This window comes from Olea europaea, unplaced genomic scaffold, assembly GCF_002742605.1.
Source record: "Olea europaea var. sylvestris unplaced genomic scaffold, O_europaea_v1 scaffold2812, whole genome shotgun sequence".
Taxonomy (NCBI): Eukaryota; Viridiplantae; Streptophyta; class Magnoliopsida; order Lamiales; family Oleaceae; genus Olea; species Olea europaea.
In genome coordinates this window covers 38009-56351 of record NW_019246615.1, presented here as the reverse complement: position 1 = coordinate 56351, position 18343 = coordinate 38009, and the positions used below count along the sequence as shown (strand labels likewise).

At 42.4% G+C, this 18343-nt stretch overlaps 1 long non-coding RNA gene across 1 annotated transcript; it reads right to left on the bottom strand.

The window, feature by feature from the left end:
- Nucleotides 1-1261: 1261 nt before the first annotated feature.
- Nucleotides 1262-2789, bottom strand: LOC111384019. Its single transcript, XR_002700845.1, has 2 exons — nucleotides 2425-2789; nucleotides 1262-2059 (listed from the first exon to the last, which is right to left on the bottom strand). It is a non-coding gene; the product is annotated as an uncharacterized LOC111384019 (long non-coding RNA).
- Between the last annotated feature and the right edge of the window lie 15554 nt (nucleotides 2790-18343).

Here is an 18343-nt window from a genome sequence, read left to right as displayed (position 1 = left end):
TTTTTTTATTTGAATTGAAAACACTAAGTTGAATTTTCCTTCATTTTTCTTGTCAGCCGAACCTCCTTCATTGTAATGAATCTCCGGGACCAACACCTACTGTGGAACATGAATCTTGGCCAGGACGTTTTCGAGAGGGACCAGCAGCAACTCATTGGAATGCAACAGGCGACCATCAAGTTCCCGTCGTAAATGTGAACTTCGACGACACCATTCACGACATGCAGGACACGGCAGGACTGGAATCGGACAAATTGGGAAAGGCCAAGGCACGAGCACGTCCTAGGAGGAAATCTGCGAAATTGGGACAGCAGTGACGATCAACTATGTGACAGCAGTCCCATATTTTTGTTTATTGGTGTATGTTGCTGCATATTATGTGCCAGCAGTCCCTGAAGTTGGGTGTTTGTGGATAGTGGTTAGGGTTGGTTCATGAGGAAATTGGAGCAAAACCTGGCAACAAATGTTTTGCATTGACGGTTATATACTGCAATTAAACCAATCTTTTTGTTTTCTGGTGTATGTACTGCAATTAAAGCAAGTGTTTATGTACTGCAATTAAGGCAAATAGTTATGTTTTTCACTAGTAAATCACAAAATTCAAAATGCTGTGTACACAGATTTTAAGTGCTTTGAGTTGGATGCATGGCAATGAATATGTTGATGTGATTTATGAGTTTGTTAGTGTATGACTGGAGATTGAAATTTGATGAGGTTTTCTTGAGCTGCTGCTGAATATTTGTTGTGATGTCCTCATATTAGTTGGGAAAAGTAGCTACAAGTTAATCTGTATCTGTAACAAAAAACCTCACCTTATGGTAAATTTCACTCCAGCCAGTACTGAAGTTAAATCACCAGTTTGTGAATATTTCCCAACTGTGTCAACAAAAATCAGGTTTCAAATAGGGAGTGTCAAGGTTTTTTTTTCTTTTGGTGTAAACCTGATTTTTTGGTGTAAATCAGGTCTATTTTCTTCTTGACTGCACAGGAAGCAAACAATCAGGTCCACTTGATAATTCTCTTGACTTGTATGCGTGGATTTTGCCTCTTAGGAACAGCAGGACACTCAAGTCCGCTTTAAATGAAAGTAAATAAATTTTTAACTGAATGATTTGTTGTTTGTCAAAGTTGAACATAAGGTAGTTTTTTTCCATAGTCAAAGTCTGACTTTGGCATCACAGGCTGACATCAATGAGTCCTCAAAAATCAGTATAGGAAGTTGATCAAATTGAAATATTTCATAAAATGTGCATTCACGTTCTGATATAAAATAACATGTTCATTGCCATGCATCCAAATTACATTCATATAAAATAACATAGTCGTTTCATTGGGGTACTACACACTTCAAATTACATATGCGAAATTGAAGTTCCTGGGATTGAGCTACTTCTTAATTTTCAAGCCTACAAAAAAATTTAAACATGAGCAGTTCAAGTTCACAAAGCTCCTCCATTTGGTTTCCCGTTGCTCTTCTCCTTCTCCCTTGCGGAAAGTAAATTTGACGGAGATGTCCACGTCCTTTTCTTCAGTTATTTTAATAACGCTCTTCAACAAACTTGATAACTCCAGTTCATCATCGGATGTATCACTTGAATCACCCCAAAAACTGAAAGACTGAAAGTTGGAGCTTGCTGTAAATCACGTCGTCAACGACATCTTCAAAGTTCACATCATCGGTTGGACACATCAACAAGAACCAACGGAGTGCTTTAAACAGCAACATACTGATTTCATCAAGTGCTTTAAACATCATTCATCTCAACATCTAGTGCTTTAAATAGTCATGGCAGCAACAATACACTGATTTCATTAATGTGAATATGTTCTATCTCAACAACATTGTAACATCCCAATCTGACGTCAATTTACATGCCAAAAGCAAAACATTGGACATTACAAAATACAAATTCAGTTGAAACAATAGCCACTGAACTGTCGACGTTAGTACATGGCCGCTTCACAATTGTTCCATCCTTGATCTGCTTCGAATTGTTGGTGTGGTATATCTACTTCACAATTTAATGAAGCTGTTTCCATGCACAACCAGTCCCAATTCCTATTACCATGAACGGTAGACAAAGGCTTAGGATAATGATTACAAATGCAATTACCAAATTCAGATAATGTAGATAATCAACAAGCTTAAGGAAGTCTTAAACTAAGGAACAAATTGAAAATCAGATTTTCCCCAAAATAAAAAAAAATTAATAATAATAATAACAACTAAAAACATGCTTGTCAGTACAGTAAGGCTAATGAAACTGATTTGCATTACCTTTCCAATCAATTCAAACAGGGATTCATCGAAAGTTGCACCAGTGAGAATGTTCGATGTCTATATTTCCATTAGTGTGATTTTCAGAATATAATTTAAAAAAAAAAAAAAAAAACCGAGTATGTCTTCTTCTTTCATTGCTTTACCTTCAATGCAATTCAAATCACGATCGCGCTCCAACGAAGACTTGATAACTGTATCCTGCCGGTCGGATGTTGGGTTTCCTCACACTGTTCTCGCTGATTGAATAAATTGAGGATCGCGACCTACAACAATTGACTTGGAGGAAGTTGATTTCACGCCCAGGGGTTTGGATTTTGAATTAACGCAGATGACTTCGCGTGAGATTTGGGAGCACTGGATTTCAAGAACCAAGGGTTTGACAGATACTGGAGAAGATGGTTCTCACCTAGGGTTCTTGAGTGAAGATTTTGGGGAAGATGATCTGACTTGGGAGAAATGTTTTCAGTGAAAGGCGTGATTTGGGGAAAGTCGTGAGTTAAATGCTGACGTGGTACATTATTTGGCAAATCATTTAACACTTGTAAGAATTTAACGGGCCAACTAGATTTTCCGTCTGCCACGTAGACATGTCAATTGACGGATTTGAGCCAGTGGGTAATGGGCAGTAACGGATTGAAGTTCAGTAGCCAATGAGACAATTTTGTAAATTCGGTGGGTATGTCGTGACATAGCCCAAAGTTCAGTGGCTAACGAAACATTTAACTCATTTTTTCTTCATCCCGTTTGTTGTAGTGTTGAAGGTTATTAGTGCGATGTAGAGGTGGCGATGATGGTAAGTTAACTAATTGTTGGTGAAGGTGGTGCGCGATATGAGTTGAGTGCTGATGGGACGATTTGCGGGTGTATGTGTGCTATTTTGTGTGTATGGAAACCATTGTGTGTGGTGATACGATTAAAGTGGTAGCGGTGGTGGTGGTGTAGTCGTGGTTTTTGTTGGTAGTGTTGGTTTGTTTGAGATGGTAGAGATGGAGGCGGTGGCGGTTGTCATGAGGTGGCTAATGTGTGACTGATAAATTGGTTAACTTGTGACCATAGTTATCAGATTCGGCTCGAACATCGACCCAATCAAAATACTGGGTCACTGGGTTACTAGTTGGACAGATAAATCGGTGGGTCATTACTTAAAAATAATTTTTTATTTTTTACTTTTTTGTTTGAGACAAAATTAAAGTTTTCAAGTTTTTTCTCGCTAATTTTTCTATACATTAAATTAATGATTTTTTGAACTCATTTATTAGTGATAATGGCTAAATTTTAATTTTATAATTTTGTATATTATAAAAAAAAAATTCTTTTTTGTGATTTACAAATTATTTATTAGTTATTCACAAAAATTTTGTGTATTATCTATTTAATTTATCTTAGTTAAAATTAATTTTCTTCAAACAAAATAAGTATATAAAATAATTATTTGAAATTACAAAGTGACTGTAGATGTTGGACTAATTTCTTTAAAAAGTTTCTAAAAGTAGCAAATTACTCATAGGTTAGATATAATTTATTAAACAAAAAAAAAGAAAGTATTGCTTGCACTAGTGATAAGGTTGTGTTCTAGTGTTTACAATTTGAATGTAAAAGAGTTTTGAAATTTGGTTTAAAAATTGGGTCGAACCGGATTGAATCGGCTCGAAAATTATTCAAAAATCACCTAATGGCCTAGTCAAAATTCGAATTTTGATCAGGCCACTTGCATTTATATAAAATAATCTGGCCGGCTTGGTCAAGGGCCCGGGTCATCGGCTTATCGGGTCGACCGTTTGGGCTATGCCGGTTTTAATAACTATGCTTGTGACCAATGAAATAATTAATTTGTGACCAATAGATAAAGCGTAACTTGAAATTTGTTAAGTTGTGACCAATAATTTGATAATTTGTGACTAATTAATTATATATTTTGTGACCATAAAATAAGTTGTAATTTGTAAAATTTGTTATTTGTGACCTATTAATTTGATAAAATTGTGATCGATGAATAAATTGTGAAATATAAAATTTTTAATTTGTGACCGTGAAATAATTTGTTTCCTATAAATATTTTTATTGTGATCAAAATGACTAAATTGTATAGAATTGTGATCTTCATATATTTGTTGTGGTGATGAATCTGTTGGAGTGTTGTGGTGTTGATAGGTTGTTATAAGGTGATAGTGGCTTTGTTGGCGACGGTGCTCCGTTGTTATGGTGGCGATAATGGTGATAGTGATGGTAAATGTGGCGGTCACGAAGGTGGTCATTGGTGGGAAGAAATGAGGTTGGATGTTTGTAACCAATTATTTGATTGATTGTGACTAACAATTGATGAATTTACAATATATAACCTAAAATTTATGACTGTGACTCACAAACCAAACAATTAATCTAATAATTTGCAATGAATAAATGAGTTGTGACTAATGAAAAATCTGTGACCTATAAATTTTTTGATCGTTACCGAAAAATAATATGCGACCTTTAAAATTTTTGATTTGTGAACGAAAAATAAGTTTTGACCAATAATTTTATAAGTCGTGATTAAAAATTAATTTATGACTAATTAATTTTTTTTTATTTGTGACCGACGAACAAACGTGACAACAAAATTTTCGAATTGTGATCGTAAAATAATTTGTGACATAAAATTTTTGATTTGTAACCAAAAAATAATAAGTAACTAAATAAATTATTAATTTGTGATCAAATTGTATAGATATGTGACCTAAATACATTTAATTAATAAATTAACTAAATCATAAATAAAATTTTTAAAAAAGTCTAATTTTTGAAATTTAAAACTTATTTTCTTAATTTTGAAATATGTCATACTTGATCTCTTACTTATGAAATTTTTCCTTTTTAATTCCCATCACAGATCCTTTTTCATTTGCGAAACCTAAAAAATATTGCAAAACCTCGAGTGTATTGAGTGGGTTTTAACACACCATTGAGGCTTTAGAGGTGGGGTCGTGGCCATGGCGGCACCTGGGTTCGACTTCAAAGTTCGAAGAGCAATGGCATGCAATTCTTTCTCCTGAACAGTTCCGAAATCTCGAGAAGAAAGGCACCGAGTGAGCCCCTTCATGTTTATCGGAAATTTAGTTGTTTTTAACAACTCATCTAATTTGATTATGTGATTAACTAAAATATTTTTTAGTTGACTTGTGTTTAGTTTTTTTCTCAAAGGAAGGTGATACCCAAGATCTAAATGATATATATTTAGATTTCAACTCATATTTCATTGTATCTAATAACTTATCAGAAGCCTGCAAATATGAAATTGGATCATCATCAATAATTCTCAAGTCAAATTTAAACTCTTGCAGGTAAACCACATAATTATCAGAAATAGCAGGTCTACTTTGTCTTTATGACATTCTTAATGCAATCTCTTGTGGTTCATTTAGTTCAGGTTCATCAGTAACAACTTAAGTGTTTGATCATTTATTTGTTGTTCTGGCAAATTGTCATACCATTCAACAATTTGAATGACAACAATATTAGAAGAAGTTGAGGGTAGAGATATTTGAACTCTTCGTATTTCCATATTTCTTGGTTCCAAAATCCCACTAACTTCACCATTCTCAATGAACCTAACATTTTCAGTTTCAACAATTTTAATACTATGGTTAAAACAATAAAATCTATACCCCTTTGATTTTTTGGGATAACTAATGAAAAATCCACTGACTGTTGTTGAGTCCAATTTCTTTTCATGTGGATTATAAATTCTTGCTTCTATCAAACAACGCCAAACATGCAGATGTCTTAAATTGTGTTTCCTTTCCCGTTCACATTTCAAAAGAGTCTTTGGAACTGCCTTACTCGGAATCCTATTTTGCAAATACATAACAATATTTAGTGCAAACATCTACAAATAAATGAATAAAGACGAATTGCTTAAAATACACCTAACCATTTTTATTAAAGTACAATTATGTCTTTCAAAACCACACCTTTTTGTTGTAGTGTGCTTGGCGTAGTGTGCTTGGCATAGTGTATTGAGAACATATGACATCCATAATATTCACCACATCTATCAGATCTAATAATCTTCACTTTTCTTTCTAATTACCGTTCAACTTCATTGACAAAGATCTCTAAAGCCTTTACAGCTTGAGACTTTTCATGCAGTAGATAAACATAACAATAACGTGAAAAATCTTCAATAAATGTGATAAAATAATTTTCTCCACCAAAAGATGGAACATCAAAATGCTGATATATATAAATATGTATTATCTCAAGAAGTTGTGTGCTTATTGCGGCTCATTTCTTTGTGCGTTTGGTTTGTTTACCATTTATACAATTCACAAAAGTTCCAAAATTACTAAAATTCAAGTCATGAAGGATTTCATTATTTACAAATCTTTCTATTCTTTTCCTTGGATATGTGACCCAAACGTGTATACCACAAGTTAGCAAATCGTTTATTTAACAAACCACATTTAATACCAACATTATGATGCAAAATAAAAGAGTCTCGGCAAAACAAGTTATCAAGCTTTAATTTATATAAGTCATCACAAAAAATAGTAGAACCAATAAGATGATTTTGTTTAAACAAATTAAAACATCCATTTCCACCATTACAAAAATATCTGGCAAAATTAAGTTTCAGAACATGTTTGGTTCGGATTAAAATCTGATTTTAATTTAAGTCAAAGTCAAACAATCAATTTTAATCATATCTTTCATGGGTCCCACAATTTTTCAAACACACATTTCAAAAACTTCTATCATAATCTATTAAAAAAATATAATTTTAATCCATACCAAACATCATCTCAATAAAGAAACTAAATTATGAGAAATAGAATGTATATAAAGAGTTTAAAATAAATCTAAATAATGTCTAGTATCTAAAATCAACTAATAGGTTCCAATGGCTTTTAACCGGAGCTTTGACTCGATTTTCCATGAGAACAAACTTTTCATTTGAATTTATGGTCTGGATAAAAAGAGATTCCTGCATCATATTGGTAACATTAGCGGTTTATTCAGAATCAATCAGCCAAGTATTATAAGGAACTTCTACCTAATTAGATTAAAATCATACATAAAAAATAATCTCACCTTACTTTTGAACCACACCTTATGTTTCAGATAGTTCCTTTTATGGTGCACATGTTTGCGACAGAAATGACACATATGTTTCCTGTGTTCCTTATTTTGTGGATTTGGGCAAAATACTCATTTATCTTTAATGGTTCTTTCTTAATGCCCTTTCCAAATCTTTTCTTATATTTCTCTCCAGATCTTTGATGACTTACGAGATGAACAAAATGAGTTCCTTGATTCTTAAGCTTTGTCTCCTCTTGCACGAGCATATTGTGCAATACATTCACATTCCAATTATCCTTTGAGGTATCATATTTCATATGGAATGGACTAAGTCCTGCTGACGTTATTCATTTTAGTAACATGCTTATATATAGTATGAGAACCATCAAATTTCGGTGGTTAAGGTACCCATCAGTGTGCCAGCAAGTGACTTATCAACTTTTTGGGAACGTTCTTCCATAAACTTCAGATATTCCTTAGCAATCTCTATTTTAGGGATGGTAGACTTGATATTCTTTGTTAAGGTCATCCACATAAACATTAAACTTAATTTTTTTGATCTTTCCTAAGCTTTATGGAAAGATCTTTCATCAACACTGCTCTCATCGGTGATATTAGCAGGTTTTTCAACTTGAAGTGCCAAGTCAAAGTCCAAAACAACTAAGTTGGGCTGAATTTATTCACACCAATTAGAGAAATTGACCTCTTTGAACTGTGGTACAGGTGAAGCATGCGAATGTAGAGAAACGAGAAAAGATACTGCAAAAATATAAAACGTTCTAACATTAACATTTCGAGTTTTGACTTAAACACTTAAGTTCAGATTCAGATAGCATTAATGTATAGTATAGTTCTCCTTTGGTGATACTACATTATACCATCGTAATAAACATGATAATGCTAATTTAATTCCACTTAATTGGTAACTAAATACGCTCTAATCAAACATGCATGTTATCTTTGGATATACAAAACACCCCTAACTAAATATATCAATTAACCATGATCATGTTCAAGATTAATAAAATTAACTGATCAATCTCTTGATGATGATGATGATGATGATCATAATAATAATAATAATAATAATAATAATAATAATAATAATTATGTCATCTTCATTTATAAGTATCCAACAATCAAGAGTAGTTGATAAACAAATTATGTAATTTAGTGTTTGACAAACAAAAAATTTAATTTAGTGTTCGACAAACAACATTAATCGAACTTTAATTACATAAACAAAAGAATTATCACTTAATTTTTATTTACATATTTAAATGCACACATCAGTTGAATATTAGAATTTTTTTGAGCAATAAGCAGAACTTATGTCAACAATCAAGGACTAATCATGGCAATTAATTATTCATTCACGTAAAAACCTTAAATCCCATCTCATATATCATAAACCAATTTGGCCCCACCAAGTCACTAGAAAATTCAATAACATCCACCAAGAAACACACAATGGACGGCTATGATCGCGAAAACCAAGAGACTTGTCTTTCCAACCCATATAGCAGAAGCATATATTATGTAAAGTACAATGTTGTTGTGTAAAGAACAATGCTGATGGGAGTAAATGGGATTATTGTTATTGTTATTGTAATGGTTGTTGGGTAAACGAAACAAAAATATACTGTAATTCACAAAATCATCAATCATTGGCCCTGTTTTATTTGTCCAGCAAAGCATATTCATAGAATGGTTTGTGTTGCGTGTTGTCATCCCTGTAACCCACCTGGGCCAGTGGCCCACTCATCCTGATCTACGTGGCATTCCTGCCGAGGTGGCCCATATTGTCGAGGTGGGTTATATCCGAGCTGCTTCTAACCGAGGCCCATTGCCCGAGGCTTGGAAGCCTTTGGTTGCAGCTGAAGTCCTCAAATGGACGAAGCCCCGAAGTTGATGCGCGAGCCTCAACCACAAGCATCCTCCATGGTCACTTCTCCCAAGAGATCGCCTGCACGGATCCTATTCGAATGATTGATGGAATGTCTGTCATAAGCATAAAGGTCAAGTCTTGTCACTAGCATGGAGGCCCTGCACAAGCAATAAATGCGCCGTAAGCTAGCAAGTCAAGCCCCATATCTAGGAAAAGATGTTTGGACTAAAGAGATGAGGCCACGTGCCACTTCATCCAAGGGCTCCCATTTCATATGCATTACTATAAATACTTCCACTGTGTAATATCAAAAGGCTAATGCAAGAACCAATACTAAAAACTACATTTTACTCAACTCTCTCCCATTTACTAGCAATACACAAATCGAGTTTATACATTTTTGCGTATACATCTACGAGCACCGGTTGGTAATTATTGTACAATCTGATTACGAACGACCCGTCGGATCCCGAACGTTACCGTCCCGCGTCATTGGGCTACTCCCACGCCCCTTTGAACCGCTCATTTAGACCGTCCACGTGTCTTAGCGTGTTGGACATTCGCCCACGCAAGCGCGGGTACCATAACCACGAGCAACCTTGTGGTAAAAGCTTACTGAAAAAACATTTGGGCAACCCCCCTTGAAAAAGGATTTGTTCTTGAAAAAGAACAGGAGGAACCCCTATCACTTAGAGAAATCTAAGTTCGATAAAAGGAAAATGAGTTCTAATGAAGATACTCCCCCAAGGAGGGTAAGAGAAAATACGAATATGCCTCCCCAGCCTGCTGCCCCAGCAGCTCGGACGAGGCTCCACCACCACTAAAGGAGAGGTGGGATGCGTGCGACAGCACGACTATCAAGAGAAATGGCTACCATGGCAGCCAACATGAGGGATATAGCCAACCAAAACTTGGCCATGAGAGAGCTCATGGTCCAGATGCAAGGCCAAGGAGGTTTCCCCATTCCTCCATATGCCCCCCATGGGCACTATTAGCAAGAGGACGAGGTCCAAAGTCACAGGGCTGTCTCGCCAGACTATGACCGAGGTGAAAGTCCATTCGAGAGGGAAGTGGGAGTTGACATTTCCTCCAATCATGCATCTGGCCGACCCTCCGAGGTCCAAATGAGCTATGATAACTTTCCACCTCCGTATGAGTAAGACCCAAGACAAAGGAGAGCAGGAAGTATTTTTGACAGAATCAACCCTGCCGAACCAAGGCCCAGTCAACAGCGAGCTCAGCAGCCTCGGACGAGGCCACAGCCCCCACCTCCGATGCCCCAACAGCCGAAGAGAAGGCATGAAAATGTCCCCCGCGCTGTCCCGCCTAGAAGTAGGCCGCCAAGGAGGGAGGAAGAGTCTAGGAACCGCCCAGGACCTTCTCACCAACAACCTAGGTACGAGGCCGAAGATTACGATTCTAATGAGCAGCAGAGGTCCTATGACTTGGACGATGACGATGAGAACCTGCCATTCTCAAGGGAACTGAGAGATGCCCAGGTCCCGAGCCACTATGTTATGCCGAAAATACCAAAGTATGACGGGAGAGGTGACCCAGAAAAGCACCTCAATGCTTACAAAACTCACATGAGCCTGAGGGGCGCCACCCCAGCTGTGAAGTGCAGAGCATTCCATTTAACCCTCAGCGGAGCGGCTGAAATCTGGTATAGTAGGCTACCATCTGGGAGCATCCGGAGCTGGCCCGAGTTCAAAACTACTTTCTTAAAGAGGTTCGCAGTGAGCAAGGAAGGAGAGGCCCCCATCCAGCGCCTTCAAGACATGAGACAGGCGCATGGCGAGTCCTTGAAAAGCTTCCTATCCCACTTCACCGACGAGATGACCTACTGTGTGCAAGTCACCGACAGGGAAGCACTATCTGCATTAAGAGGAGGATTAAACATGAACACCCTATTTTGGAGGGACGTGCAGAATCAGGACCCAACCACCTATGATGCCCTACTAGAAATGATGAGAAGAGAGATAATCAATGAAGAATTGATTGAGCATAGAAACAGGGCAAGCAGGGGCCTCCCACCTCCACAAAGACAACGAGGTAGGGGGCCGACCTCCCACCTCATGGACTACCAGATGAACCGATCTGGAACTGAGAACTCCGGCCAAGCCCTGGTCACCACAACTCTGAACGCAGTACCAACCTTGGCATATGAGGATGTCAACCCAACCACTGACCCACATCAGCTACAGGCGCATCAGGGACCCCGTAGAGGGAGAGGCCGAGGTCGAGGTCTAGGTTTTGCACCTAGAAATAGGTCCAATCCGAACCTCCCTGGATACTGTTTGCACCATAGGTCCTACGGGCACGACACCGCGGATTGCAGAGACTATGCACACCGCTCGCGACAGGAACCCGCCAGGGAAAGACATAACTCGCCCCAGGCCAACAGGCCCCCGCCCAGGCAAGACAACCGACATGGGCGTGAGGCGGCTGCTCCTCGTCAAAGAGATGTCTCCCCAAGGCGGAGAGAGCAAGACACGGAGAGGCCCAGGGAAGGGCGTAGACACCGAAGAAACAGGCAAGCTCAAGATGAGGCCCCTATCCACGAGATAGATACCATATTTGGAGGCTCTTATGTTGGCGGCGAAACACGGAACGCCAAAAAAAATTATGCTAGGGAGGCCAAGCACCCCCCTCTGACAAGCTACATTGTGGATAGTAGCTCTCGAAGAAACCAAGTACCACCCATTATCTTCACCCAGGAAGGCGCCGAAGGAGTTCATTACCCCCACTGCGATGCACTGGTGGTAAGAGCTGTCATAGCCCGAAATGGGCTCAAACGAATGCTAGTCGACGACGGCAGCTCCGTCAACATCTTGTTCGGGTCCGCCTTTGACAAGATGCTATTGGACCACTAGTTGACACCCACCACTACTCCATTGTACGGATTTACCGGAGATAGCATCACTTCGAGGGGAAAGATAACACTAGCAGTAGAGATGGGAGAATCTCCCCAAACTACGATGAACTTTATGGAGTTCCTCGTAGTTGACAGCCGGTCGGCTTACCACGGAGTCTTGGGTAGACCGGCCCTAAAGGAATTGGGAGCAGTCACCCTCCATCCACCACCTATGCATGAAATTCCCAACGGAAAACGGGGTGGCAACGGTGAAGGGCGACCAGAGAGGTTCGCGAGAGTGCTATCTAAGCTCCATTAAGAAGGTAGAGCCTTGGGACGTCCACGTGATCATAGCTGATGTGGTCATGGTGGATGTCCCAGGTGACGCTCCCGCCTGCCAGGAAGATGTTGATATGATTGACGCACCACCTCTTCAGGAGGCGTTAATCGTTGATGAACTCGACCTCCGCATAATGGAACATGACCCTCAAGCATCCCCTGTAGAGGAACTTGAGAGCTTCTCAGCCGACCCCCGAGATCCATCAAAGATGTTGAAGATAAGCAGGGGCTTATCCAACGTTTTGAGAGAAAAGATCAAGGAATTCCTAGGCAAGAACCTCGACGTCTTCGCCTGGAGACATGAGGACATGGTGGGCATAGACCCCAAGGTCAGCTGCCACCACTTGAAAATCGATCCTAATTTCGCCCCGTATAGACAAAAAAGGAGAGCCCTCAATCCAGAGAGGTATGAGGCCCTAAAGGAAGAAGTTCAGAAGCTCATCCAAAATGGCTTCATCAGGGAGGCCACTTATCCGAAATGGGTCTCCAACCCGGTCTTGGTTAAGAAACACAAAGGTAAATGGAGAGTATGCATCGACTTTACCAACCTTAATAGAGCTTGCCCGAAAGATAGCTTCCCGCTTCCAAGAATTGACCAATTGGTGGACTCCACGGCTGGGCAGGAGTTGTTGAGCTTCATGGATGCATACTCCGGCTACAACTAGATCCCCATGCACCCGGCCGATGAGGAGCACACCTCTTTCATCACAGACCGAGGCCTCTATTGCTATAGAATGATGCCCTTCGGGTTGAAGAATGCCGGAGCAACTTACCAAAGACTCGTGAACAAAATATTTACCGACCTCATTGGCAAGACAATGGAGGTCTACGTGGATGATATGCTGGTAAACAGCCTAGAAGCAGAAAACCACATAGTGCACCTCAACGACACCTTCCAAATACTGAGAAGGTACAGGATGAGGCTCAACACCTTGAAATGTGCCTTTGGGGTGGCTTCCGGCAAGTTCTTGGGGTACATGGTCAACCAGCGGAGAATTGAAGCAAATCCCGAAAAGATTGAGGCTCTGTGCCAGATGAGGTCCCCTCAAAAGCCAAAGGAGGTGCAAAGCTTAACTGGACGAGTGGCAGCACTTAGTCGCTTCGTCTCCAAGGCCACTGACAAATGCCTCCCATTTTTCAAAGTGCTCAAGGCCGGGAAGAAATTCCAATGGACTGAGGAATGTGAAGAGGCCTTCCGAGGATTGAAAAGGCACTTGGGGCAGCCCCCCTCCTCTCTAAACCGAAGCCCGGCGACATCTTGCAACTATATCTCGCCGTCTCCAATGACGCCATCAGTTCGGTTTTGATTCGAGAAGAAGGGCCCACCCAACTTCCCGTCTACTATACGAGTAAAGCGCTCCTATCGCCGGAGACCCGATATCCCGATATGGAGAAGCTTGATTTGGCCTTAATCACGGCCTCTAGGAAATTGAGACCTTACTTCCAAGCTCATACCATCCATGTACTTACAAATTTTCCCCTAAGGCAAGTACTCCAGAAGCCCGATGCCTCGGGAAGATTGTTGAAATGGGCAGTGGAATTAAGTGAATTTGACCTTGTGTTCAAAGCAAGGGCGGCCATCAAAGGGCAAGCGTTAGCAGACTTTGTTGCTGAATTCGCCAACCTACCCGAGGTGGATGAAATCATGGAGCCCGTCGAACCCCCCATGTGGAGTCTCTTCGTAGATGGCTCGGCTGGGGATGTCGGCTCAGGTGCCGGGGTTGTCCTCATCAGCCCCGAGGGTCACAAACTCACCTCGGCTGTGAGGTTCGGGTTCAAAGCTACCAACAATGTTGCAGAGTATGAAGCACTCCTTGCAGGCCTCAGACTGGCCAAGGAAATGCAAGTAAAGAAGCTACTCGTCAATAGTGACTCCCAGCTGGTTGTTAGCCAAGTCAATGGTAGTTTCTCAGCCAAAGACAGAACAATGGCCTCCTATCTGAAAATGGTGATGGGCCTTATCCCATCCTTTGAAAAGTTCGAGTTAATCCAGATTCCCCGCATCGAAAATGCTCATGCGGACGCACTCTCGAAGCTGGCTAGTAGCAAGGACTCAGAGCTACTCGCTGTAGTGCCTATCGAGCATCTCCTACTGCCTTCTACCGAGGCCCCTAATGTCATGTGGGTCGCTGGAACTCCCACCCGGATGCAACCAATCATAGCATATCTGAAAGACCAGGCACTGCCCACCAACAAGAATGAGGCTTATAAGCTGAGAAGGAGGTCAGCCCACTTCCTCTTCATCGATGACATTCTCTACAAGAGAAGTTTCTCCTCTCCGCTCTTACGATGCGTCGGAGGAGAAGAGGCTACCTACATACTAAGAGAAGTCCACGAGGGAGTGTGCGGCAACCACTCTGGAGGCCTATCTCTGGCACAAAAAATACTGAGGCAGGGATATTACTGGCTTACCCTGAAACGGGATGCACTCGAATTTGTGCGAAGATGTGACAAGTGCCAATGATTCTTTCCTGTTCAAAGACGACCATCACAGGATCTGACTGCGGTCTCCAGCCCCTGGCCTTTCTCAAAGTGGGGTGTGGACCTCATAGGCCCTCTACCAAAGGGTAGATGAGGTGCAAGTTTTGCAATAGTAGCCATTGATTACTTCACGAAGTAGGTCGAAACTGAACCACTGGCAAAAATCACAGAAGCAAACACCTCCAAGTTCCTATGGAAGAATATCATTTGTCGGTTCGGAATTCCCTACTCGATCGTCTCAGACAATGGCAGGCAATTCGATAACAAGAAGGTTAGAGAACTGTGTGAAGATCTTGGCATAAAGAAGCACTTCTCTACACTTCACCACCCACAAGCCAATGGCCAGGTGGAAGCCGTAAACAAGACAATCAAGCACGTCCTGAAAAGGAAGCTTGATGTGTCTAAGGGGGCTTGGGTTGATGAGCTGTGGGCAATCCGAACCACCACCAGAACACCAACCGGGGAGACCCCTTTCCTCATGGCTTTTGGGACTGAGGCGATGAGCCCCGTGGAGGTCGGACTCCCATCTCCACGGCGTCTGCACTTTAGTGAAGTGACCAACGACGAGCTCCGGAGGCTAAACCTCGATTTCATTGAGGAGAGGAGGGACGACTCCCAGCTGAGGCTAGGCACCTACCAAAGGAAGATGACAAGGTACTTCAACTCCAAAGTCAAGAAGAGGTCTTTCCGAATCAACGATCTCGTGCTCAGGAGGGTCTTTCCATCTTCAAAAGAACCCGGTTCCGGCTCCTTGGGACCGAACTGGGAAGGTCCATACAAGATCAGAGAAGAAATCCGACCTGGAACCTATCGGATTGAAGACATGGACGGCAAGGCACAACCCCGTCCATGGAAAATTGAACACCTCAGAATCTTTTATCAGTGAATTGTATCATGCTGGATGACTTTCCCAGCCTTTGTAATATTGCTATGGCTCAATAAAATGCGTTGATTAAATCGTCATACTACGTTGTAATATTTCCCAGCCTTACCGAGGCTCTAGTACATGCCTCCCTTTTTGGCCTTGCTGAACGCCAAGGGGAGAAGTCTCAACATGGCTGCACCATCCACCATGTCTGGGATGCATCGTAACCTCGGAGGAGAGGCTCGGGACCTACTACTAGGCCACCTCGCTTGAACTCCGAGGCTCTAGCACATGCCTCCCTTTTTGGCCTTGCTGAACGCCAAGGGGAGAAGCCTCAACATGGCTGCACCATCCACCATGTCTGGGATGCATCGTAACCTCGGAGGAGAGGCTCAGGACCCACTACTAGGCCACCTCGCTTGAACTCTGAGGCTCTAGCACATGCCTCCCTTTTTGGCCTTGCTGAACGCCAAGGGGAGAAGCCTCAACATGGCTGCACCATCCACCATGTCTGGGATGCGTCGTAACCTCGGAGGAGAGGCTCGGGACCCACTACTGGGCCACCTCGCTTGAACTCCGAGGTTCTAGCACATGCCTCCCTTTTTGGCCTTGCTGAACGTCAAGGGGAGAAGCCTCAACATGGTTGCACCATCCACCATGTCTGGGATGTGTCGTAACCTCGGAGGAGAGGCTCGAGACCCACCAGTGGGCCACCTCGCCTGAACTCCGAGGCTCCAGCACATGCCACCCTTTTGCTTGTTGAACGCCGAGGGGAGAAGCCGCAACCTGAAGTTATGTTCAGTTGCTTAAGTCCGAGGCTCACACAGTCAAGTTCATCTCCTTAAGTTGTGTTCATTTGCTTGAGTCCGAGGCTCATACAGTTGATTGGTTAATGTTAAGATACCAAGTTAAAGTTATTAAGTTTGTGCTTTAATCAACTCCTAGTCCGCTTGTTTAACGAGGCACAAAAAACTTGAATAAAGAACAACAATTAGTGAAGAAAAGCATTGTATTAATATTCAAAAGGAATTACAAAGGAGGGCCGCTGGCCATTACACAAAGTACTGAAAAGGAAACCTAATCTAAGCCTGGCTGGATGGAGGAGCCGCCTCCACGCTTGGGGGTTCAGCAACTTGGGCATCAGTAGTTGCTTCCTCTGCCTCAGTACTTGGGGCTTCAGCATCAGCTGCCTCGTCACCGTGCACCTCCTCAGCTGGGGTCTGAGGAACCTCATCCACAAATTCGGACCTGAGTTGTGCCAGGTCCGAGTTGGGATAAAGCTCCTCCGCCCTCTCCAGCACTTCGGCATAGGCGAAGTTCCTCCAGTACGCGCTGAAGCTTTTGTACTCCTCTGTGGTGTGGAAGTTGGCGATGTATGCCTTCACCGCCTCTTCCGTTGCAGTTCGGGCCTCTTCTCTGGAAGCCGAGGCGTCGTTCATGTACCACTTAGCCTGCCCTTCGAGAAACTGATTGGCATCACGAGCGCCGGCTAAGGCGAGATTCGCCTGCTCCAGAGCCTCAGCAGTCACTTTCTGGTGTTCATTGGAGACCTCCACCTTCTTTGTCAAGGAGGCCACCTCACACTGTGACTCATATACTTCCCTCTTTAGGGCCTCGATTTGGGCCAAAGCAGACTCGAGCTTCGCCGCTTCTTCTACCCTCTGTGCTTTGGCCTCTTTGGCCTCGGCCTTAGCAACTTTGACCTCCTCTGCAAGGGAGGCAGCCTTCCCCTCTGAGGCGTGAGTCCTTGTCTGAAATTCACTTAATGCTTCCCTGCATTCGAGCGCAAGGCCAAAGGTCCGGGCGCTTTGGCTCACCAATGCCCTTGTAAGGTCGGTGGCATCACAGGACGAGGAATGAAGCTGCCACCTCTCCATCCAGAACTTGTAAAAGCTCTCGGTGGCACCTCTGATTTCCTCAGGGAGAGCCTCCACCAAGGCTGGGGTCAGCTCATCCTCCCTCCCAGCTAGGAAGTTGGGAGACTTCCCCTTCTCCCGAACCGGCCTCTCCTTCGCCGCCTCCTCTTCGGCGGCTTCCGCAGCTCTCCTTGCAGCCTCTTCTCTGGCCTCTTCAGCCTCCACCTCTCTTACCATCTCCATTTTGATGGCCTTAGAGGCTGCAGCAAGGAGCTTTGGCTCACCCGTCTGTTCTGCCCTATAAGACACTGAAGTCCCGAACTTGCCAGCTGAGCTGGAGATGTGCACCAGCTTCCTCTTCTTAGTCTCCTCAGAGACTTTCTCCTTGCCCCGAGGCTCCTTAGGCTTCTCTGGCCTCTGAGTAGATGCCTCCTCCAAGGTCCTAGGAGTGCAGTCCTTCGACAGGCGCTCAACCCTGCCTCGAACTTCCTTTGCTCCACTAGACCCGGACTTCAGGGGCCTCACCTTTGCAGTAGAAGTGGCCTTCAAGATGGAGGCCATGTCTGGAGCTGGGTACTCCCTCTTCTTGAATTTATCTGCACCACAGATTAGCATCAGCACAAAAAACATTCAAGTTAAACATCAAGTGTTGGAGCCTCATACCTCTAGATGCCATCAGCCCAAAGTCCAAGAAGTATCTGCTTCTATCAATCAGGTGATC